Source organism: Palaemon carinicauda, chromosome 1 (assembly GCF_036898095.1).
Source record: "Palaemon carinicauda isolate YSFRI2023 chromosome 1, ASM3689809v2, whole genome shotgun sequence".
In the NCBI taxonomy this organism is placed as follows: domain Eukaryota; kingdom Metazoa; phylum Arthropoda; class Malacostraca; order Decapoda; family Palaemonidae; genus Palaemon; species Palaemon carinicauda.
In genome coordinates, this window is record NC_090725.1 from 517,315 (window position 1) to 543,244 (window position 25,930).

The 25,930-nt window shown below is 44.5% G+C and overlaps 1 long non-coding RNA gene across 1 annotated transcript in view; it reads left to right on the forward strand.

The window, feature by feature from the left end:
• LOC137641336 (uncharacterized) overlaps positions 1 to 22,602 on the forward strand; it is a 386,962-nt gene extending 364,360 nt beyond the window's left edge. The window contains exon 2 of the long non-coding RNA XR_011044483.1: positions 21,369 to 22,602. This is a non-coding gene — a long non-coding RNA (uncharacterized lncRNA). The remainder of the gene's footprint in view (positions 1 to 21,368) is intronic.
• Positions 22,603 to 25,930: the final 3,328 nt, after the last annotated feature.

The following is a 25,930-nucleotide window of genomic DNA, read 5'->3' on the forward strand; positions in this document are numbered from 1 at the left end:
GCGGGTAGTGATCGGGCGTTGTGATGAGGTTGAGGCGCCTGTAGTCGCCGCAAGGTCTCCAGGACCCGTCCGGCTTTTTTACCATGTGTAGGGCGATGCCCAGGGGCTCGATGCTTTCTTACAGATACCCATGCGTTCCATGTCCTCGAAGGCGCGTTTGGCATCCTTCAGTTTCTGGGGTGGGAGGCGGCGGAATTTGGCATGAGTGGGAGGTCCTGTCGTTGTGATGTGGTGGTAGATCCCGTGCTTGGACGGGGAACCTGGTGAGTGTCGTAACTCGGGCTTGAAAACCTCCGGAAATTCTCATAGGAGGTCGGCGTAGGGGTGCGTCGTTACGGCGGATACGGACATTGTTGCAGGGCCGTATTCTAGGGCGCTGGACTGGCAGGTTCCCGTGTCGATGAGACATTTGTTAGCCACATCGACGAGGAGTCCTTGGTGGGCGAGGAAATCCGCACCGAGGAGGGGGCGATTGACGTTAGCGACAGCGAAGGGCCAAGAATACGAACGGCCCATGATAGATATCTTGAGGGTCTTGATCCCATAGCACCGTATGGGAGATCCGTTGGCGGCGATGAGTGAGGGAGCGTTTTTGTCGGGACCACGGTCTAGGTCGGACGTGGAAGGTGGGAACGTTGACTGCATTGCGCCGGTATCTACCATGAGTCTACGGTTGGAAATGGTATTGAGGATATAGAAACCATTCTTGTTTTGGTTAACTGCGGCTGCGATGGTGGCAGGTGGAAGCTTCTGGCGTCGTCTTCTAGGGAAACTGCATGGTGCTCTACATTTCTTGGCGTCGCTGCCGAACTGTTGGTGGTAGAAGCACCATGCTGGGTTAGTCCTAGGGTTGGGTCGTGTAGGTTGCGGCGGTTTTTTTCTTGATAGAACGTTGATCTCGTTGTCCTCAGGGGCCGTTGCGGAGGAGTCTATGGAAGAGCAGCTGCTGAAGGAGGAGAACGAAGGCGGTGTTGACGGTGATGCTCCGAGGCGAGATGCTTTGGAGGCCTCGTGGAGCTTCTGAGCCTTCGACAGGAGTTCGTTCATCGGGAGCCTGTCGGCGTCTGTCAATTGGGCCCGTACGTCCTGTGGTAGGCGTCGAAGAAAGATTTCGCGAGATAAGCTAATCTCACGTCGTCGGCCGTTGCTGTCTGTTTCGGGGAGCATAAGCAGGCCGGATAACTCGTCCCACGCCTCGACAGGAGAGGTGTCACCATGGGCTTGCCGGTGAGGTCCAGTACTTTCTGTGCCCTTGCTGAGGCGGAGAGGGAGTAGATACCGATGAGTTTCGTTCTCAGGTCGTCGTATGAAACTTGGCCGGCCTGGGCGTCGAGCCATGGGGAAATCTTGTCGAATACCTCTTCAGGTATGGAGGTGAGAACGATGTCAGCCTTGGCGCAAGAGTCGCTGAATCTAGCGACGCGGAAGAGTACGTCTGCTCTCAGGAACCAGGAAGCGGTATTATGTTGAGAAAAGGGCGGCAGTTTGACTTTGGGCGTGGAGGCAAGGACGTTGGGTGCGATGGGCGTGTTGTTTCCTGCATCGTGGCCAGACGACGAGTCGGCGAAGAGGTGAGAAGTTGATATGTCGGTTAAGCTCATCCTACTGCCTTACGTTCACCGAAGTGTGGGAGAACCAAAGGCAGGCTCACGCCTAAGGTAACGGAGTATAGAGAAGGTAGCACGGCCGTAATAAGTCCGTTAATGGCAAAGCCAAAACCGCTGATGCTACTTTTAACTCCGGGGTCACCAGTTGTAAGGACAGTGAGACAAGCGTCGCCAAGATCAACTGATACTTTATTCAAATGTGCATGGGAGTATATTACAAGGTGCGGACGGAAAGGTAGGATGGCACTGGCGCCAAATCAGATTGAATTGCCCGCCAAAATATGTGTTTTCTTACACTTACAAATATACGAATTATGAGTTAACAGAAACATATAATGAATTAATACATATGTCAAAATGTAGCTCTGATAGAGCTGAATACATATACATGGGAAACCACGGTGTGGCGAAAGGAGAGTTCAAATAAATAAACAGTTTGTTGATTTTCTGGACGACGAAGCGAGCGGTGTCCTTACACCCCGATCGCCGATTGTCAGCTCACCGATCGCCAATTGTCACCTCGCCGATTGCCTATTTTCACCTTGCCAATCCCAGATTGTCAACCGGTGATCTCTGATCGCTGATCAATGATCTCTGATCTTCGAGCACCTACCTACAGCTCCGATTGCTGATTGCCAGGTCGCCGATCCCCCATTGCCAGGTCGCCGAATCCTGATTGCCAGCTCGCTGATTGCCATGCCGATTGCTGATCCCTTGCTCTCGGGTCGCCATTGCTCGGATCCGACAGATCCCTGATTCACCAGTACTCCTATTCATCAGCTCGCCAATCTCTGTTTTCAACAGCTTGACGATCTCCGACTTTTTAACGATGGTGTCATTCGCAGATTGACGTTCGAGAACTAGTCGTTTGGTTTCTCAAGCACAGTAGCTTGCCATTCGCTGTTCGGAGGCTCGTGATCATTATTAAGCTTGCTCTCTAGGCTGCTGCTAAAATCAGCAACCACTTCCAGCATTTATGGTTTAGCCCTAGATACTTTGCCTTCTAAGGTAAAACTCGAACGATCTGTTCTGTCGGAGACCCTTCTTTAGATAATGGGCTTCTTGACAGCTCCTGAGAACCTCTTTTCGTAGAGTACTCTCGTTTAGATGACACAGATTCTCTCCTCTCCTCTCTCTTGGGCTTAGACTACGTCGGTAGCCCCCCACGTATAATTGAAGGAGTTTTACAGTTTTCCTTTTGGGAACTTGAACCTGCACCCTCCATCGACAACTGGAATAATACACGAGTGCAAAGCTCAATGCTTCTCGCCCTTTAGGTTTTTGTTTTTCTCAAAAACAGGTTTTCTTTGGTTCCTTAAGTTTTTCATCTTCTGTGAGAATCGAAGAACCCTCATTCAGGTAGCCAGGTTTCTGCATCAAATCCAGCACATTCGTGGATTTTTATCCCTTATAAATGTACGAGCTTCACCTACACTTCGTTCCTACTACAGGAGGGCTTATGGGCCAGACCCCTCAAGGACCAGATTGCTGCTTCGCCTGCTACCTCCTCCCTTGTTGTCCCGAATAGTATAGGACTACCTCGCGATCCGACTTTGCTTGGATAAGAACTACGCTAGTTAAACAGTCTCCTGCAGCAAATTTGATCTCAGAAGTGGTTGTGGAGGCAGATCCCTTAAATCTGTTCCTCCCCCTGCATTGGGAGGCATGACTCCATGGTGTTACTGTCCCACGCCTATTCTCTCCTTTAAAGAGAATTTAATTCAGTGCTGTCTAACACCACAGCTGTAGCAATTTAATAGCCATTTTTAAATATTTAACTTAGCCGGTGAATATATAATAGCTGAGCCTCCGGCGGCTCGACAGAAAAACACAAAAACTCGCGAGCGATCGCTATGAAGGTTGCGGGTGTGCCCACTAGCGCCAACTATCGGCCAGATACCGCATATACATGTAAACAGACCCAATTCTTCTCTGTCGGTCTGAACGACAAGACGTACCATTACTCGCTGTTAACCTGGAGTTTTTCAACAGTCTTGGTGAAGTACTTCCTTTTGGTTTGAGCTTTCGCAGTGCAGGTGTTTTATCTTCAACTTAAATCTTGAACTCTTTTTTGGATAGATTTAATTGTTGATGACTTTGGATTGTTTTTTGGACTTTCTTTGACTTTTAAAAATGGCCGACCCTTCCCTTAGTACGGAAGTGTGTTTTAGGCTTTTAGCAATTATCTTATCACGTTATAAATTGTTGTTGTTAATTATAGATTTTCCTCTATATATTTTATATCTCAACCGCCTTTATTAGGCCTCTTCGATTAGCTTTCCATTTATAATAAACATCAAGATAAATTTTAATGATTTGTTTATATGCGACCTTACCTATTCCTCCCCTAATCTGAGAGTAGGCGGTCCTAACTTGGAAACTGAAGTTAAACAACGTTGAGCCATTTCAATCGTAAATAACTTTTACAGAGCAAATGATTTAAAACTTATTAAATGAATATTTTTTAGTAGATATTTCATGAAAGATTTTCTTTGAATAGTCTTCGTACTGTTTCAAAGATGAACTAACGTTTGGTTTATTTATGCTACGCAGTTTGCGCTCTATCGTTAAGATAGAGAGAGAGAGAATCACGGTTTCACTTTGCAGAAAGAGTAAATCGATTCTGACGTTTTGTTCATTCTTCTTTCAAACGTAAATGTTTTAAATACTAATTTAAAGGAACTTGTTAATTTTCAATTTCTTAGTCCTTTCAGTTTTTTCCTTTGGTCAAATAACCTGTTTATTGACGAAAGGTGAGTGGGCTTTTCTCTTCGGTGTGAAATCAAGAGAAAGAGAGAGAGAGAGAGAGAGAGGAAGAGAGAACGTTCCGATCTTTATTCTCGTCCCAAGCGAGTAACGTTGTTCTCGAGTCAGTTTTTTACTCTCGTCCCAAGTCTCTGTACGGGGAGAAAGGATAAAACGTTTTTAGTTTTTATTCTCGTCCCAAGGCACTGTACGGTGAGAGATTGAAAACGTAGTTTTGAATGAACTAGTGTTTAGTCTCCTCCCCAGTCACTGATCTTTTTATCTTAAAATATGTTTACTGTTTTTTGCTTGTATTAATGTGCTTACATTATACGACTTATTTCGCAATTATAACCTTTTGATGTAGGGTAGAATTGCGTGCTTCAGGTAGAAATCAGTTTTATTCATGCCTAATGTGAATTGTTGAAAAATTCGATTTCAGTGAAGTAAGTGCAAAACAGAAAATCGTAGTGATAAAGTGATAATTGCGCAAAGTGTTATCAGTGTTGCGACCGAGGGTTCGTCTGTTCGTGCCTGTTGTTCGCCTAGTCTGAGACCTCTTGCAAGCTCCCAAGCCCAGGGGAGAAGTAATGTCGTACGACTTATGGGTTCGAGAGGCCTTGATCAGCGAACAGACGTTCCCTCTATGGTTTCAGGCGTGTCTCATCAAGACCGCCCCTACCATAAGACGAGCGAGACGATTTTCTCCTCGACATCCGAAGGCTTTTCGCGTAAGAAACCGTGGAGCAAGGTTTCGAGGCCCTTTAAGCGAAAGTCAGTCCCTTTAGGACAGGTCCAGCGTCCTGGTTATAGCCATTGGGACAGCTCTGACCCTATGCAGTCATCGGAAGACTGCTCGCCGCCTAAACAAAAACGTAACACAGGCTCCGAGAGTCTTTTTGTAGGCAAGGTTTTGCAGTCACAGACGTTACCCTAGTCTCTTACCGCACCCATTCCCGTTGATCCTAAATGTGTTGTACTGCAAGACATGCAGAATAAGCTTGCCCCTCTTATGGAGGACTATTCTGCTGAGCAGGTTCACGATGATCCTCGCCGCTTAGCTGATCGAGATCTGGCCGTCAGCCGCCCAAACGAGCCTTTGCTTGTCCTGTTGACATTGACGTTACAAAGTCACGTCAATCATGTTTTGCAGAGCCTCACTCGATGCAGTCCCGTGTTGACTCTCAGCCGCTTGTGGACGTTCAGCCGCTGCCGCTTGCTCTTGTTGACGTTCAGGACGTTCGCCAACCAGCATAGTTGACTTGTTTTGACGTTGAGCGTCAAGCACCGCAGTCAAGAGTTGTTTTGACTGCTCAGTCTAGGCAGTCAAGGCAGTCTCGAGTTGACGTCGAGCGTCCTCCCGCACCTGTTGTTGTTGCTGGTCAGTCCTTTAAGCAGTTACATGACATAGCGTCCTTGACTGCTACTGTTGCTCCTTTGCGTGTGGACTCTGCTTGTCAAGCATTGCCACCACGGCAGGTCTCTCCCTTGCTTAAGACTCTGCAATTGTCGGATAAGGTTCCTTCAGATGAGGAAGTTGCTGATCCCCCTCCTAGTGATATTCCCTTGAGGACTCTGTCAGACGGAGAGGAGCCTAAAGCTGCTCAGCCCTCTATGGACTTTAAATAAATCATGCTGATTTTTAAGGATCTTTGTCCGGATCTTTTTGTAACTGCTGCTCCTCGTTCGCCTAAACGTCAGAGTTTACACTAGGCCTAGCTACTTCGAAGCCGTTGTTTTCTAAGCTAGTGCTCTCTCGCTCTTCTAAGAGAGCTTTACGTTTGCTAGGCGATTGGTTAATCACCAGGAGGAGTTTGGGGGAGACAACCTTTGCTTTCCCTACTTTTAAGCTGGCTTATAGAGCGAGAGTCTGGTATGACACGGGAGAAGTTCTCGGCTTGGGAGTTCCTGCCTCTGCCCAGATAGACTTCTCAACCTCATAGACTCTCCCTGGCGCCTGGCCATGAGACGCTCCAAGATTTTATGGTCGGCTTCAGAGCTAGACCATCTCGTGTTAGGAGTTTTTTCGAGCGTTTGAAGTTTTGCTGTACAATTATGTCATGCATAAACAAGGCTATCAGGGATGGCTCCAATATTCTGACAGCCACGTTCTCTGCAGGAACAAGTCTATCAGGGATGGCTCCAATGATCTGGCAGCCACGTTCACTGCAGGAGTACGCAAGAGGCAAGTGCGCTCAAGGTGTTCATTGTCAAGACAAACTTCATAATGAAGTCTACCAGGCTGTCTTGACAGCATTAATGGAAGGCGACTGGATGGTCTCTCTCGACCTTCAGGAAGCATACTTCCACATTCCTATACATCCGGATTACCAACCGTTTCTGAGGTTTGTTTACAGGAATGTGGGGTTCCAGTTTCGAGCCCTGTGCTTTGGCCTCAGTCCTGCTGCTCTCGTGTTTACGAGGCTCATGAGGAATGTGGAAAAATTCCTCCATCTATCGGGAATCCGAGCCTCCCTGTACTTGGACGACTGGCTTCTCAGAGCATCGTCCAGTCTTCGCTGTCTGCAGGATCTACATTGGACGTTGAGTCTGGCCAGGGAGTTGGGACTTTTGGTCAACCTAGAAAAGTCCCAACTGATCCCATCCCAGATTATTCTATATTTGGTGATGGAGATTCGCAGTCCAGTTTTTTCGGGCTTTTCCGTCTGCCACCCGAATAGAACAAGCCCTGCTCAAAGTCCAACTAATGCTGAAAAGAGAACGTTTGTTCAGTCAGGAGTTGGAACAGTCTCGTAGGGACTCTCTCATCCCTGGAGCAGTTTATCTCGCTAGGGAGACTACACCTTCGGCCTCTCCAGTTCCATCTAGCCTCTCACTGGAACAAGGACAAGATGTTAGAGACGGTATCATTCCCAGTCTCCGAACCAGTAAAGGCATGCCTGAAATGGTGGGACAGCAATATCAGTCTGAGAGAGGGACTATCCCTAGCTGTCAAGAACCCAAACCACGTGTTGTTCTCAGACGCGTCGGATTTGGGTTGGGGTGCGACCCTGGACGGTCGGGAATGCTCGGGTCTGTGGACCTCAAGTCAGAAGAGCATGCACATCAACGGCAAGGAGCTATTAGCAGTCCACTTGGCCTTGATGAAATTCGAAAGCTTTCTTCGAAACAAAGTGGTAGAGGTCAACTCAGACAACACCACAGCTTTGGCGTACATCTCCAAGCAAGGAGGCACACACTCCCTCACGCTGTACAAGATCGCAAGGTACCTTCTCATATGGTCAAGAAATCGAGGCATCTCCCTGTTGACGAGATTCATCCAGGGGGACTTGAACGTCTTGGCAGACTGTCTCAGTCGGAGGGGTCAGGTGATACCCACGGAATGGACCCTCCACAAGGACGTGGGCAAGAGTCTTTGGGCTACTTGGGGTCAACCCACCATAGACCTCTTTGCCACCTCGTTGACCAAAAGGTTACCAATCTATTGCTCACCAGTCCTAGATACAGAAGCAATCCACATAGACGCATTTCTACTGGATTGGTCTCATCTGGACTTATATGCATTCCCACCATTCAAGATAGTCAACAAGGTACTGCAGAAGTTCGCCTCTCACGAAGGGACAAGGTTGACGTTGGTTGCTACCCTCTGGCCCGCGAGAGAGTGGTTCACCGAGGTACTTCAATGGCTGGTAGACATTCCAAGAAGTCTTCCTCTAAGGGTAGATCTCTTACGTCAGCCCCACGTAAAGATTGTTCATCAAAGCCTCCCCGCGCTTCGTCTGACTGCCTTCAGACTATCGAGAGACTCTCAAGAGCTCGAGGCTTTTCGAAGGCGGCAGCCAGTGTGATTGCGAGAGCTAGGAGAGCTTCTACCATCAGAGTATACCAGTCGAAGTGGGAAGTCTTTCGAGACTGGTGCAAGCCAGCATCTGTGTCCTCTTCCAGTACCTCTGTAGCCCAAATCGCAGATTTTCTTTTACATCTGAGAAATGTTCGCTCCCTCTCAGCTCCCACGATCAAGGGCTACAGGAGCATGTTGGCTTCGGTCTTTCGTCATAGAGGCTTAGATCTTTCCAACAATAAAGATCTCCAAGATCTCCTTAAGTCTTTCGAGACCTCTAAGGAACGTCGTTTGGCAACTCCTGGATGGAACTTAGACGTGGTCCTAAGGTTCCTCATGTCAGACAGGTTTGAGCCATTACATTCAGCCTCCCTGAAGGATCTCACCCTCAAGACGCTTTTCCTAGTGTGCTTGGCTTAGGCTAAAAGGGTCAGTGAAATTCATGCCTTCAGTAAGAACATCGGCTTTTCTACAGAAAAAGCCACATGTTCACTTCAACTTGGTTTCCTGGCCGAAAATGAACTGCCTTTTCGTCCTTGGCCTAAGTCTTTTGATATACCTTGCCTGTCAGAGATCGTAGGCAACGAACTTGAAAGAGTGCTGTGTCCAGTTAGAGCTCTTAAGTTCTACTTAGCTCGTACTAAGTCCTTACGAGGTGGATCTGAGGCATTATGGTGCTCAGTTAAGAAACCATCATTGCCTATGTCAAAGAATGCTTTGTCATATTTTATCAGATTTTTAATACGAGAGGCTCATTCTCACTTGAATGAAAAAGACCGATGCTTGCCTAAGGTTAAGACGCACGAAGTAAGAGCTATAGCAAATTCCGTGACCTTTAAGCAAAATAAATCTCTGCAAAGTATTATGGACGCGACCGTTTGGAAAAGCAAATCGGTATTCGCGTCGTTTTACTTAAAAGATGTCCAGACTCTTTACGAGGACTGCTACACACTGGGTCCATTCGTTACAGCGAATGCAGTAGTGGGTAAGGGTTCTACCACTACATTCCCTTAATTCCAATATCCTTTTAATCTGCTCTTGAAATGTTTTTTAATTGGGTTGTACGGAAGGCTAAGAAGCCTTTCGCATCCTTTTTTGATTTGGCGGGTGGTCAAATGTCATTTCTTGAGAGCGCCCAGATTAGGGGTTTGATGAGGTCCTGTTGTATGGGTTGCAGCCCTTGATACTTCAGCTCCTGGGAGTCTTTCAGCATCCTAAGAGGATCGCTGGGCTTCGTGAGGAAGACAGACTAATATGGCAGAGTAATCGTCTAAGTCAACTTCCTTACCAGGTACCTATATATATTTGGGTTTTGTTATGATATAACTGTCAAAAACTCTAAGCATATACGCTGTAAACTTAATTAACTCTGGTCTCTACCCACCACCATGGGTGTGAATCAGCTATTATATATTCACCGGCTAAGTTAAATATTTAAAAATGATATTTTAATTATAAAATAAATTTTTGAATATACTTACCCGGTGAATATATAATTTTCAATATTAAACTTAGCCGGTGATTATATAAGCTGCAACTCTGTTGCTCGACAGAAAACTCTACGTTCAAAATACGCCAGCGATCGCTATGCAGGTAGGGGGTGTACAGTGAACCCTCGTTTATCGCGGTAGATAGGTTCCAGTCGCGGCCGCGATAGGTGAAAATCCGCGAAGTAGTGACACCATATTTACCTATTTATTCAACATGTATATTCAGACTTTTAAAACCTTCCCTTGTACGTAGTACGGTTAATAAACTACCCTTTAATGTACAGAACACTTAATGCATGTACTACAATACCCTAAACTAAAACAGGCACAAATATTAAAGGTGATTTTATATCATGCATTTCCTAAACATGCTAAAAAGCACGATAAAAAATGGCAACCAATGTTTTGTTTACATTTATCTCTGATCCTAATGTAGAAACAAACTGGAGGTAGAGCTTTGCTTATTACCCAGACATATTTCCCATACTTTTCCCTTAGAACTACATCACATCTTCCTACTTTAGATATATAGATATATATATATATATATATATATATATATATATATATATATATATATATGTGTGTGTGTGTGTGTGTGTATATATATATATATATATATATATATATTTATATGTATACACATATACATACCTACATATATACATAAATACATGCATACATATATATATATATATATATATATATATATATATATATATATATGTATATATATATATATTACTGTATATATATGGGTTATGGAAAAAATCCGCGAAGTGGTGAATCCGCGATGGTCGAACCGCGAAGTAGCGAGGGTTCACTCATCAACAGCGCCATCTGTCTAGCAGGTACTCAGTACTCAATGTAAACACAGAACCAATTTTCTCTCTGTCGGGCTACCGGCAAGACCTACTAATACGCTGTTACTAACTGGATTTGTTTTCACAACTATTTGGTGAAGTACACTATTCTAGTTTTGAGCTTTCGCTATGCAGGTGTTTTATCTTCATCTCAAAACTTGAACTCGTTTTGGATAGATTTAATTAGGGTGACAAAGAGAGTATGGACTCTCTTTCACTTTTAAATGGCCGACCCTTCCCTTAGACGGAAGTGTGTTTAGGTTTTTAGTAATTTTGCTTAACACGTTATAGATCTATATATTTTATATCTCTCCGCCTTTATTAGGCCTCTTCGATTAACTTTCCATTTATTATAAACATATAAAGATAATTTTTATGTTTTGTTTATATGCGACCTTTCCTGATAGTAGGCGGTCCTAACTTGGAACTGAAGTTAATCAACGTTGAGCCCGTTATATCGTATTTAGCCTTTAAAGAATTTAAAACTTTTTAAATTTAATGTTTTATGAAAGAATTTCTTTGATAGTCTTCGTACTGTTTTCAAAGATGAACTAACGTTTAGTTTTTTAGTACGCAGTTGTTGACGTTCAGGACGTTCAACATGCGCTCTATCGTTACGATAGAGAGAGAGTGTATCACGGTTTCACTTTGCAGTAAGAGTAAATCGATTCTGACGTTTTGTTCATTCTTTCTTAGCTTTAATGTTTTAAATTTTAAATTAAAGGAACTTTTTATTGGAAAACCTTTCAGTTTTTTTCCTTTAGTCAAATAACATGTTTTTTTTTGACGATATATAATTGGGCTCTTCTCTTAGGTGCGAAATCAAGAGAGAAAGAGAGAGAGAGATAGAGACGGAGGGAGAGAGAGGAGAGAAAACGTTCCGTTCAAGCGGGTAACGTTGTTCTCGTGTTACTCTCGTCCCTAGTCGCTGTACGGGGAAGAAGATAAAACGTTTCTAGGGTTTTATTCTTGTCCCCAGGCTATGTGCGGTGAGAGATTGTAAACGTAGTTTATTTGAACTAGTGTTTAGTCTCTTTCCCAGCCACTGAATTTTTTATCTTTATATATGTTTTCTGTTTTTTGCTAGTATTAATGAGCTGCATTATACGACTGATTTCGCAATTACTACCTTTTAATGAGGGTAGAATTGCGTGTTTCAGATAGAAATCAGTAAAAGTTTCGATTTCAGTGAAATAAGTGCTAAACAGAAAATCGAAGTGATAAAGTGATATGCGCAAAGTGTTAGTGTTGCGTCCGAGGGTTCTTCTGTTCGTGCCTGTCGTTCACCTAGTCCGGGACCTCTTGCAAGCTCCCAAGCCCAGGGGAGAAGTAATGTCGAACGACTTATGGGTTCGTCAGGCCTTGATCAACGAACAGACGTTTCCCTCCGTGGTTTCGGGCGTATCTACCCAAGATCGCCCCACCCACACAAAGACGAGAGAGCCCATTTATTTCTCGTCTGCGGAAGAGGTTTCTCGTAAGAAACCATGGACCAAGGTCTCGCAGCTTATTAAGCGCAAGTCGGTCCCTTCCGCGCAAGTCCAACGGCCCAGTTGTAGCCACTGGGTCAGTTCGGACTCGCTGCAGTCTTCCGACGACTGCTCACCTCCTAAGAGAGGCAAAGCGGTACCGCATCAGGCAGTCACACCGTCTGTTGCCGCACCTGCTCCTGTAGACCCTAAGTGGTCTTTGCTGCAGACCATGCAGTCTCAGTTAACGTCATTGATGCGGGACTTTCGTGCGGAGAAGGTTGACACTGCACCAACCTCTAGCCTACAACCAACCACGGTTGTGCGTCCTGTGGACGCTGAGGCGACCTTCTGCCGCACTCCAGCTGAGAGAGTCCCGCCACCCATGCGTTCCAGTGTACCCTGCCAGCCGCATGTTGACGTTCAGTAACGCACGGAACCTTCCGTTGACGTTCGCGAGGTACAACAACAGTCTAAGTTGTTTTGTTTTGACGCGGTGCGTCAACCTCCGCATTCTAGAGTTGTTTTGACTGCTCAGTATAGACAGTCAAAGCAGTCTCGAGTGAACACTGTATGTCCTCACGCACCTGTTGTGGTTGACAGTTCAGTTGTTGACAGTTCACAGACTGTCAAGCAGTTACATGACGTTGCCTTCTGGTCTGCTACTAATGCACCAGTGAGAGACTCACTGAGGTAACCTAGCTTTTATCGGACAAGGTTCCTGTAGATGAGAAAGTGCTGTTCTCCCTCCTACTGATATTCCCTTGAGGACTCTGTCATTTGGAGAGGAGCCTTAAGCTGCTTAGCCTCCTATGGACTTTAATTAAATCATGATGATTTTTTAAGGATCTTCGTCCGGATCTTGTAACTGCTGCTCCTCGTTCGCCTAAACGTCACAACTTACACTAGGCCTAACTACTTCGAAGCCGTTGTTTTTAAGCTAGTGCTCTCTCGCTCTCCTAGAGAGCGTTACGTTGGCTAGGCGACTGGTTTTTGCACCAGGAGGAGTTTTAGGGATACAGCCTTTTATTTCCCTTCTTTTAAACTGGCTTATAGAGCGAGAGTCTGATATGACACGAGAGAAGTTCTCGGCTTGGGAGTTCATGCCTCTGCCCAGATAGACTTCTCAATTCTGGTAGACTCGCCCTGGCGCCTAGCCAGGAGACGCTCCAAGTTGTTTACAGGTCAACTTCTCAACTTTTGTCGAGCCTTTGAAGTTTTGCTGTACTATTATGTCACACATAACAAGGCTTTCAGGGATGGTAAATGGTTCCGCCTCAGTCGCTAACCCCGTCTGTTGCCACACCTGCTCCCGTAGACCCTAAATGGGCTTTGCTGCAAGACATGCAGTCCAAGCTTGCGTCCTTGATAGAGGACTTAAATGCGGAGAAGAACCTTCTGGCCAACAACCTTCCAACCGGTTGGTTGTGCGCCCTGTTGACGCTGAGGTAACCTACTCGCATCTGCCAGTTGAGGTGGTTCCTCCTTCTGGCCAACAACCTTCCAACCGGTCGGTTGTGCGCCCTGTTGACGCTGAGGTAACCTACTCGCGTCTGCCAGTTGAGGTGGTTCCTCCACCGATGCGACCCAGTGTGGGTTGCCAGTCGCACGTTGACGTTAAGCGACGCTCGGAGGTGGTTGTTGACGTTCAGGACGTTCAACAACCAGCAGAGGTGACTTGTTGTGACGCAGTGCGTCAACCTCAGCAACCCGGTAGGGTGTTGACTGCACAACCCAGACAGTCTAGACAGTTTCGGGTTGACGCTGTACTTCCTCGCGCACCCATGGTTGTTGACAGTTCACAGACTGTGCAGCAGTTCCTTGATATTGCGTCCGACTCCGTCACGCATCCACCAGTGCGACCGGATTCAGCGAGTCAGACGTTGCCCACTCCGTTGCCGTTTCCTCATCAGTTTCGGATGAGGAACCCTCTGATGAGGACGTTGCTGAACAAGACGATCAGCCCCCAGCCCTGCTATCCATCCAGAAGATGCTGAAGAAGGAACGCTGCCCAGTCAGGCTGTGGATGAGTCTGGTAGGGACACTGTCATCCGTGGATCAATTTGTGTCACTAGGAAGACTACACCTCCGTCCTCTTCTATACCATCTAGCTTTTCACTGGAAAAAGGACGACGCTAGAAGCGGTCTCGATCCCGGTTTCCGGAAAGTAAAGTCTTGTCTGACTTGGTGAAAGGACTATATCAACCTTAGAGAGGGTGTTCCCCTGACTGTTCAGACTCCCAACCACGTTCTCTTCTCGGACGCATCGGACGTAGGCTGGGGTGCGACATTAGACGGTCGGGAATGCTCGGGATTATGGAACTCGAGTCAAAGGACAATGCATTTCAACTGCAAGGAGCTACTGGCAGTAAGTCTGACCTGGAAAAGCTTCAGGTCTCTCCTTCAAGGCAAAGTGGTGGAGGTGAACTCGGACAACACCACGGCTTTGGCGTACATCTCCAAGCTAGGAGGGACCTACTCTCTGACATGGTACGAGATCGCAAGGGACCTCCTCACCTGGTCAAAAGGTCTAGACATATCACTAGTAACGAGGTTCATCCAAGGCAACTTGAATGTCATGGCAGATTGTCTCAGTCGGAAGGGACAAATAATTCCAACAGAATGGACCCTCCACAAGGATGTATGCAAGAGACTTTGGGCCACCTGGGGCCAGCCAACCATAGATCTCTTCGCAACCTCAATGACCAAGAGGCTCCCAATATTTTGCTCACCAATCCCGGACCCAGCAGCAGTTCATATAGATGCCTTTCTACTAGATTGGTCACATCTAGATCTATATGCATTCCCTCCGTTCAAGATTGTCAACAAGGTACTGCAGAAGTTCGCCTCTCACGAAGGGACAAGGTTGACGCTAGTTGCTTCCCTCTGGCCCGCGAGAGAATGGTTCACCGAGGTACTTCGATGGCTAGTAGACGTTCCCAGAACACTTCCCCTAAGGGTGGACCTTCTACGTCAGCCACGCGTAAAGAAGGTGCACCAAGGCCTCCACGCTCTTCGTCTGACTGCCTTCAGACTATCGAAAGACTCTCGAGAGCTAGAGGCTTTTCGAAGGAGGCAGCCAGAGCGATTGCTAGAGCAAGGACAACATCCACCCTTAGAGTCTACCAATCGAAGTGGGAAATCTTCCGAAACTGGTGCAAGTCAGTATCCGTATCCTCGACCAGTACCTCTGTAACTCAAATAGCTGACTTCCTCTTATATCTGAGGAAAGAACGATCTCTTTCAGCTCCCACTATCAAGGGTTACAGAAGCATGTTGGCATCAGTCTTCCGTCACAGAGGCTTAGATCTTTCCAACAATAAAGATCTACAGGACCTCCTTAAGTCTTTTGAGACCACGAAGGAGCGTCGTTTGGTTACACCTGGTTGGAATTTAGACGTGGTACTAAGATTCCTTATGTCAGACAGGTTCGAACCGCTACAATCAGCCTCCCTGAAAGATCTCACCTTAAAGACTCTTTTCCTGGTATGCTTAGCCACAGCTAAAAGAGTCAGTGAGATTCATGCCTTCAGCAAGAACATCGGATTCTCATCCGAAACGGCTACATGTTCTACAACTTGGTTTTCTAGCCAAACACGAGCTGCCTTCTCGGCCTTGGCCATTATCGTTCGATATTCCAAACTTATCGTATGGTTGGAAATGAACTAGAAAGAGTCTTATGTCCTGTAAGAGCTCTTAAGTTCTATTTAAAAACCTTTACGAGGCCCGTCTGAAGCTTTATGGTGTTCAGTTAAGAAACCATCTTTGCCTATGTCAAAGAATGCTTTATCCTATTTTATCAGACTGTTAATACGAGAAGCTCATTCCCATCTGAATGAGGAAGACCAAGCTTTGCTGAAGGTAAGGACACACGAAGTTAGAGCTGTCGCAACTTCCGTGGCCTTTAAACAAATAGATCTCTGCAAAGTATAATCGACGCAACCTATTGGAAAAGCAAGTCAGTGTTCGCGTCTTTTTATCTTAAGAATGTCCAGTCTCTTTACGAGAACTGCTACACTCTGGGACCATTCGTAGCAACGAGTGCAGTAGTGGGTGAGGGCTCAACCACTACAATTCCCTAATTCCATAACCTTTTTAATCTTTCTCTTGAAATGTTTTATTATTGTTTTTGGGTTGTCCGGGAGGCTAAAAAGCCTTTCGCATCCTACTTGATTTGGCGGGTGGTCAAAGTCATTTCCTGAGAAGCGCCTAGATTAGAGGTTTTGATGAGGTCATGTTGTATGGGTTGCAACCCTTAATACTTCAGATCCTAGGGGTCGCTCAGCATCCTAAGAGGATCGCGAGGCTCCGTAAGGAAGACGTACTTAAAAAGGCAGAGTAATTGTTCAAGTCGACTTCCTTACCAGGTACTTATTTATTTTATGTTTGTTATTTTGAATAACTGCTAAAATGAAATACAAAATACTTAGCTCATAATAATGTAAACAAGTAATGCTGGTCTCTACCCACCCCCCTGGGTGTGAATCAGCTTATATAATCACCGGCTAAGTTTAATATTGAAAAATGTTATTTTTATTAATAAAATAAATTTTTGAATATACTTACCCGGTGATTATATATTAAAGGACCCTCCCTTCCTCCCCAATAGAGACCCAGTGGACCGAGGAGAAAATTGGTTCTGTGTTTACATTGAGTACTGAGTACCTGCTAGACAGATGGCGCTGTTGATGTACACCCCCTACCTGCATAGCGATCGCTGGCGTATTTTGAACGTAGAGTTTTCTGTCGAGCAACAGAGTTGCAGCTTATATAATCACCGGGTAAGTATATTCAAAAATTTATTTTATTAATAAAAATAACATATTAAAGGCACCCCCTTCCTCCCCGATAGAGACCCAGCAGGATGAGAAGAATTGGGTCTGTTTACATGTATATGCGGTATCTGGCCGATAGTTGGCGCTAGTGGGCACACCCGCAACCTTCATAGCGATCGCTCGCGAGTTTTTGTGTTTTTCTGTCGAGCCGCCGGAGGCTCAGCTATTATATATTCACCGGGTAAGTATATTCAAAAATTTATTTTATAATTAAAATATCATAATTCAGGTCAGCCCAGGGTGGGTGACCAACGAGAACACCAGATGGTGTTGGCGTCTTGTGTACTCCCGGTCTCCGTCTGCCTATACGGCCTCGGACCTTCGTGTGAGCACATTCAACCTCCATCTGCAAAATCTTTTTCTGGGGAAATATATTTGCCCAACCCTTCATGAGACTCGGTGTTGTTTCTTGAACTCGGACAATGACACTTCCATAACCGGAGCTCTCCCTTTGTCCGGAGTTATTTGAAAGGAATATCTTCCTTTCTCATCCTAGAGTGAAGTTTTATCCAGTAATGGAAAAGGAAGATGCAATAGTTCACTCCAAGGGTTCAGCACATTTTGCCAACCCTAGGAGGGTCAAAGGAGTCTCATCAGGATCTCGTTCGTGACTGGGACCCACAGGGTCATATACCAGTCATTGAGCCCTTTTCCTTCTCACTCAAGTGATTAAAATGAGGCTATATCTCGAGGAAGAAACAATAGCTCGCTCCAAAGGTTCAGCATGCTTCACTAACCCTAGGAGGGCCAAAGGAGCCTCCTAAGTACTGTATTTTGTTCATTACTGGGACACACACGGTCATATACCAGTCATTGAATCGCTCCCCTCCTCATAGAGGTGACTCAGAACTCATAACATTTCAGGGCAGAATCCGCCCATAACGTTTAGAAACAGCTACTTTGTGAGGCAAGCCATGCCAGTGGTAAGGAGAAAGTTTTTCTGAGCTTCACCCTACCCTTCCTGCAAGACGTGACCCAATGGAGCATGCAGGCGTTCTCCATTACCCCTGTGGTGGTTACACAATAAAGGGTTTATAACACTTTGAGCTCCTTGATGGACAAGTAGCAGAAGGTGAGAGCAGAGTTACCCAAGGATAAGCCTGGGATGATTGGGAAAGAATTACTTGCTCTTTCTTTCCTTCATCATCTCCTTCTCTTTGGGGCAGTAGCTCCTAGGGTGCTCTGCAAAGCTGACCTTCACTGTCTGCAGGTATAACAGTTTCCCTTGTGTAATACTACTGCTATTAGAGAGTTATGGGGTCCTTTTGACTGGCCTGACAGTACTACATTGTATCCTCCTCTCTTGTTACGGCTCACTTTCCCCTTGCCTACATATACACTGAATAGTCTGGCATATTCTTTACATATTCTTCTCTGTCCCCATACACCTAACAACATTGAGATAACCAAACAATTCTTCTTCACCCAAGGGGTTAACGCACGGCGCTATAATTGTTCAGTGGCTACTTTCCTCTTGGTAAGGGTAGAAGAGAGACTTTAGCTAGAGTAAGCAACTCTTCTAGGAGAAGTACACTCCAAAATCAAACCATTGTACTTTAGCCTTGGGTAGTGCCATAGCCTCTGTACCATGGTCTTCCACTGTCTTGTGTTAGAGTTCTCTTGCTTGAGGGTACACTCGGGCACAATATTTTACCTAATTTCTCTTCCTCTTGTTTTGTTAAAGTTTTTATAGTTTATTTCGGAAATATATTTTAATGTTATTACTGTTCTTAAAATATTTTATTTTTCCTTGTTCCCTTTCCTCACTAGGCTATTTTCTCTGTTGGGGTCCCTAGGCTTATAGCATCCTGCTTTTTCAACCAGGGTTGTAGCTTAGCAATTAATAATAATAATAATATTTTGGGAGTAGACCCTCTTTTAAGCAGGTTTTATTAAAAGTGATTGCTGCCTCAGTGGCGTTAATCTTGTAATTAACTTTTTCTATTGTTCTTATTATCTTCTTCTCTTCATTTGAACAATCCGTCAGTAACTGGGAAAGGGACATATCAATAGGAAGGTGATGAAGACCATATCATTCACAATTTGTCTTTAATATATCACAACACATTGTAAAAGTACAGATAATATGTACAAAGTATAAAACACTATCACAATGTTAGTGCACACAAAGTAATTGTCACTTTTATACAAAATTTATAAATTACGTGGAGTTAAGTTTAACACATCCTTCGACTCAACCGGTTTCGAGCAGTGAGAAGGTTTTCTGCTCATTGTCAAGAGTGAACTGAAATGCAGGTGTTGTTTTGATGGCTTATATACGGAGTCCTGCTACGAGATTCCATCCTGACCTTATTGCCAACATGTATAAGGTCCACTATCAACAATAGTCCAGGCAATAACAACTATGACAGGACTGATATAGCTGAAGGTCAAAACAGGGATTATCTCCTGACAGAACCAGAGCCAGTAATCCCACCAAACATCCCGGCGAGGCAGAGGCCACCACCCAATAGGATTAACGGTCTCCGCCCTAGGGCGGTTCTTAACCAGTGAAGATGGAATCTCGTAGCAGGACTCCGTATATAAGCCATCAAAACAACACCTGCATTTCAGTTCACTCTTGACAATGAGCAGAAAACCTTCTCACTGCTCGAAACCGGTTGAGTCGAAGGATGTGTTAAACTTAACTCCACGTAATTTATAAATTTTGTATAAAAGTGACAATTACTTTGTGTGCACTAACATTGTGATAGTGTTTTATACTTTGTACATATTATCTGTACTTTTACAATGTGTTGTGATATATTAAAGACAAATTGTGAATGATATGGTCTTCATCACCTTCCTATTGATATGTCCCTTTCCCAGTTACTGACGGATTGTTCAAATGAAGAGAAGAAGATAATAAGAATAATAATAATAATAATAATAATAATAATAATAATAATAATAATAATAATAATAATAGTAAATTGGGTATGAATTAATATTCTTGTCGTGTCCCCATAACCCCTAGTGAGGTGGGACTGGGTAACGTCTTTGGTTATTTCTTAGATTCCTACAATTCTGAGAATATTTTCCATAGAATAGTCACACTGTTAGCATCGTACATTCACCAGAATTGCTTAAGCTGCTGACCTTGCTTCGCACTTCTAGTTTAGGTGGTGTCAGGGTTTTTCTGGTATGCGTAGAGCACGTATTATAAACCCTAGGTCGAAGATCAGCCAGTTCCTTCCTCCTAAGGGTGAGTCATCCCAATGAATAATGTAAGATTTGTTAGTGAGGGAACAAATGACAAATTTGGAAATAATTTGTATTTTTCCTTAACTAATAAAAACTTGTGTTTATTTATACAAGTTGTCCCGCCAACACTTGTCCCCGATAAGTCCTGCCTGCAATCAAAAAGTGATCAGAATACACAAGTGTGTGTGTGAGAAGGGTGCTCAGGTACCCTGGCTCCCCCTCCTACCCCCTACCGCTAACTACCGGTAGGGTAGTTCCACCTAGCTAAAAAGTCTTGTGGCTAGTTTCAGCTTCGTCGAAAGAATATCCCTATAAATAAATACAGGTTTGTATTAGGAAAATTACAAATGATTTTCAAATTGTCATTTATGAAGTTGGCTACCAGGACCTTTCTTTGAATAATTAAGCTTGCAAATAGCAAACCAGTGACCGCATAGGGTGATTCTGATTACCTACTAAGACTTCAATTACCTTAATTGCTTTTATTCATTACTTTTATAATTATTTTGATGATGGTTATGTATTCACTGATGTGATGAGGTATGGAGTGGTGAGATTTTGCAGTAACTAGCTGTATATTTCTACTATTTTTGATGGCCATTCATTAGGATATAAATTGCAAGATTATCTTAATTTAATTCTATGTCTCTTATTGCATTAATTTAATTCTACCTCTCTCTCACTGCATTATTTGTGATAGCCCTTAGACTTTTGGTTCTGCAGACAGGTACATTATATTAGAATGTGAATTTTTTGGAGTAACAAATGTTTATCTAACATTTAGTGGCTTTCTTTGTTTGTTTTTTTTTTCTTGCTGAAAAAGATCCATTATATATGAATCTACAAATTTTCTTAAATCTAGACTATATATTTTTATAACTATTATCTGCATCAAAGCTTAAGAAATGTTTGCTTACTTTGTGTCAGTTATATTTATAAAGTATTTTTTATTAATGTCAGATTAGTACAAAGAGTTGGGAAGCTTTTGTAGTTTAAGGGGGTACTATTAGAAATTATTTTAGTCCCTTGATTTGTAGAGGATACTAACTGAAATTTGCAGTACAATCTTTTCTTGTGCCTTTGAACCTTATCATTTGGTGTCTTCTTTCTAAGGTGCCTACCTTCCTTAACTTGATATTTCTTTGGAAATCTATCTTTCTTTCAAGAAAAATCTTAGCCTAGAAATATGATTGTATGGTCACGAGAAGACTCTGTCAAGTAAATCATTCAGTGTTCGTAATATGTAATCTCTTGAATCTCGCAAGAAATTTTACAGCTTAAATGTTCTGTGATCATTAATGTGTACATTTACATTGTCATACATTGGTATAATCATCTTCACATATCTTTCAGGTATGCTTGCTCATCTTTTACTCAATTGAAGAAGCCCCTTTAATCCTCAGTGTGGAACGTTGATATAATTGCCTTACGGGATGGGAAGAAAATCACCTTGGAGATATTTCTACTTGTTAATCCTCATCCCTCTGCCTTTGGACTAAATCTGCTCTTCCCAAGAAAGAGACCAATTGGTACTACAAAGTGTTTAGATGGGCCAATCCAATGTCTTACTTGATGGGACCATTGACTTCTAAAATAGTCAGATTACAAAGTATTGATGTGAAGTTTTGTAAGCCCTCTGTCTATACAGGATTAAACCCTTGAAGATACAGTATTAGCTATTAGAATGCAGAGAAGGTTGGAGGAGCTTCACTCTGAATAGGATATATTCGGGCAAGTCTACTGTATATATTAGGTTTTCTGTGCTAACACAAACGGTGTTGATGGAGATTATAGTTTCCATGGAGGAAGAAAATGGTAAACCACAGTGATATATGAAAGAGTTCATTAAGCCTATGTATTTACTTAGATTACAGCCACAAGTACTATACAGTACTTTATCAAGCATAATGTTTCAATGAAGATTTGTCCTGTTTCTTGCATTATTAGTTTATTTTGTGCTATTACTCAATGCACACAGATAATCATTCCAGTATGGTTGCAGTTTTGTAGAGTCAAGTATTAACCAGTACTTAATACAGTAAATTAATGATAGTAAACTTTAAGGTATACATTGTAGTTGTCTGAAATGATCTCGTAGGTTACTTTGCTGTTATTGTTGACAGTTTTGAAACTGAATCTTTATGACTTTGTTTTCCAGCACCACTTGAATCACTTGGCCAATTCGTTATCAGTGTTGAGCTTTGTTAAAATTTGAAGCTTATGTTTGTAAAAACAAAAGTCAAACAGCTAGTTGAACATTGACTAAAGGGTACATAGAAGAAGTTAGAAGGAGGAAAGCCATGCAGTATCCAAATGCTGTCATGCCACATCTTCCCTCTTAAAGTTTTTCTATGAACTGCCTTTAGTTTTCTGTCACTTGCTAAGGCATCTTCAAAGATACCCTGTACTCTGGAATTGGTTCACACAGGTATTGACAATAGCTCTCTTAGATGTCGGGAAAAGACGACAATATGTGAATTTAAAATCTTTCCTTTTTGTAAAGAATATTTCTTATGTAAAACACTTAGTCCTAGACCATTTTCCCTAATTACTTGGACATTACTGAATTATCTGTCCAAATGCTTAATGTTTTTGTGATATATCCTGTTTACTTTGTTTACTGCCAGGTCTCTCTGCATTCATGTTCAGACTATTTTGTTCCATTGGATAACATTTGTATTGTGTTTACCTAATTTGTATTAGTGTCTTAATACTGGGTGGCATTAATACAGTATTTGCTAATCTCTGCAGGGAATGTCAGTTGGATATTCACAAGAAATCGCTCGTTTGCGACAACGTCGTCATAACTCAAAAATAAATTTTTTTGAGTTATGACGTTGTCGCAAGCGAGCGAAATAATACACTAGGTTACATGGAAATCTATTACTGAATCTTTTAGTTATATTGAAACAGAACTTGCATTCCTCCCTGTGGTACTACAAACTTTTCAATATTTAACTTAGCCGGTGATTATATAAGCTGCAGCTCTGCTGCTCGACAGAAAACTCTACGGAAAAAATCCGCCAGCGATCGCTATGCAGGTAGGGGGTGTACTTCAACAGCGCCATCTGTCGTCCAGGTACTCAGTACTCATTGTAAACAAAGAACTCAATTTTCTCTCTGTCGTGCTACCGGCAAGACCTACTAATTCGCTGTTGCTAACTGGATTTGTTTTCACAACTATTTGGTGAAGTACACTATTCTAGTTTTGAGCTTTCGCTGTGCAGGCTTTCTCTTCAATAAATCCTTGCATTCTTTTTTTGATATCGGATTATTTGTTGATGACTTTGGATAGTTTTTGAATTCCCCTTTGACCAATTCAAAATGGCTGACCCTTCTCAAGTCCCAAAATTCAGGAAGTGTAATGCTAGGGACTGTTCAAGGCGTTTTCCGAAGGCCTCTATCGATCCTCACACCGTTTGTTCCAATTGTCGGGATAAAACCTGTCAATTGGAAGATCGATGTGAGGAATGCGTTGGGCTTTCGGAATTCGATTTTATCGAATTCCAAAAATATACACGTAGGCTAGAGAGAGATAGAGTCAGGAGAAGTTCATCTCGTTCTGTTGATTTTTCCTCTCCTCATGCCCCACAACCTATTCCTTCCCCTGTAGTGGTTGCTCCTAATCCCCCTTCTGGCACTCAGGAACCTTCGATGGCTGACATGATGCGTGCCATCCAAGCTCTGGGTGAGAGAGTTGAGTCCCTGGCTAGTGACCGTAACAAGCTCATGGCGGACGTCAAGGAGCTGAAGTGTAAAAGTGCAGTGGGAAGTGATAAAGTGAGTGATAGTGTGGATAGTGTTGCGCTTGAGGGTTCGTCTGTTCGTGCCTGTCGTCCTCCTAGTCCGGGACCTCTTGCAAGCTCCCAAGTCCAGGGGAGAAGCAATGTCGTACGACCAATGGGTTCGAGAGGCTTTAATCAGCGAACAGACGTTCCCTCCGTGGTTTCGGGCGTATCTACCCAAGATCGCCCCACCCACACAAAGACGAGAGAGCCCATTTATTCCTCGTCTGCGGAAGAGGTTTCTCGTAAGAAACCATGGACCAAGGTCTCACGACCACTTAAGCGCAAGTCGGTCCCTTCCGCGCAAGTCCAACGGCCCAGTTGTAACCACTGGGTCAGTTCGGACTCGCTGCAGTCTTCCGATGACTGCTCACCTCCTAAGAGAGGCAAAGCGGTACCGCCTCAGGCAGTTACACCGTCTGTCGCCGCACCTGCTCCTGCAGACCCTAAGTGGTCTTTGCTGCAGACCATGCAGTCCCAGTTAACGTCTCTGATGCAGGACTTTCGTGTGGAGAAGGTTGCTGCTGCACCAGCCTCTTGCCTACAACCAACCACACACTCGGTTGTGCGTCCTGTGGACGCTGAGGCGACCTTCTTGCGCACTCCAGCTGAGAGAGTCCCGCCACCCATGCGTTCCAGTGTGCCCTGCCAGCCGCATGTTGACGTTCAGCGACGCACGGAACCTTCCGTTGACGTTCGCGAGGTACAACAACCGTCAGAGTTGTTTTGTTTTGACGCGGTGCGTCAACCTCCGCAACCCAGTGTGGTTGCCTCTGCTCACCCACATCAGACTAGACAGTCTGGAGTAGACGCTGTGCGTCCCCGCGCTGCTATGGTTGTTGCCAGCTCACAGACTGGGCAACAGTTCCATGACGTTGCGTCGGGTTCAGTCACGCGTGCACCCGTGCGACCGGACTCAGCTAACCAGCCGTTACCTACTCCATTGCCGCTTCCTCCTCAATACTCGGATGATGGACTTTCTGATGATAACGATGCGGCACACGTTGATGAACCACATTCGGACCTTGACGAGCCTAAGTCCACGCAACCCTCTTTGGACTTTAGAAAAGTTCTTGCTCTGTTCAAAGAGATGTTTCCGGACCAGTTTGTGTCTGTGGCTCCGCGCTCTCCTCCGTCAGAGTTTGTATTAGGTACACCGTCATCCTCGCCTGCCTTTACTAGACTCGTCCTCGCACGCTCGTCCAAGAGAGCTTTACGAGTGATAGGGGAATGGATGCAGTCCAAAAAGAGTCTAGGGAAGACAGCCTTTACGTTTCCCCCTGCTAGACTCGCTTCCAGATCGAGCGTCTGGTATGCCACGGGAGAAGTTCTCGGCTTGGGAGTTCCTGCCTCTGCCCAGGGCGACTTCTCAAGTCTTGTAGACTCTCCCCGCAGGCTAGCCATGAGACGCTCTAAGATATGTTGGTCATCTTCGGACCTAGACCACCTGTTGAAAGGGATATTTAGAGCCTTCGAGGTCTTCAACTTTTTAGACTGGTGTCTGGGAGCTTTGAGCAGGAAGATCTCCCCGACAGAGAAGGAAACTTCCTTGCTCATCATGTCCTGCATGGACAAGGCCATACGTGACGGGTCTAATGAGCTTGCTGCATCGTTCGTATCCGGAGTCCTCAAGAAGCGTGAGAACCTGTGCTCTTTCCTGTCAGCTGGAGTGACACCTTGTCAAAGATCCGAACTTCTGTTTGCTCCTCTTTCTAAGTGCCTTTTTCCAGAGGACTTGATTAAGGAGATTGCTGCTTCTTTGATACAGAAGGACACGCATGACCTGGTTGCGTCCTCTGCCCGCAAAGCCACCCCTTTGCCTACCTTTTCAGCTAGACCAAGGATGGACACTCCAGCGTCCTGATTTATTCCGCCCTTTCGTGGCAGAGCCTCCAGCAGAGGAGGTGCTCGTGCCGAAGGGAGACGTGGGAAGAAGAAAGGAACCAAGTCCTTTAAAGGCAGAGTCTGACTGCCAGCTTCTTCAGACAGCAGTGGGAGCCAGACTCAAGAACTTCTGGCAGACCTGGGAGATGAGAGGCGCAGATGCACAATCTGTGAAGTTGCTCAGAGAGGGGTACAAGATCTCGTTTGTACGAAAACCCCCTCTAGCAACGTCTCCCATCGATCTCT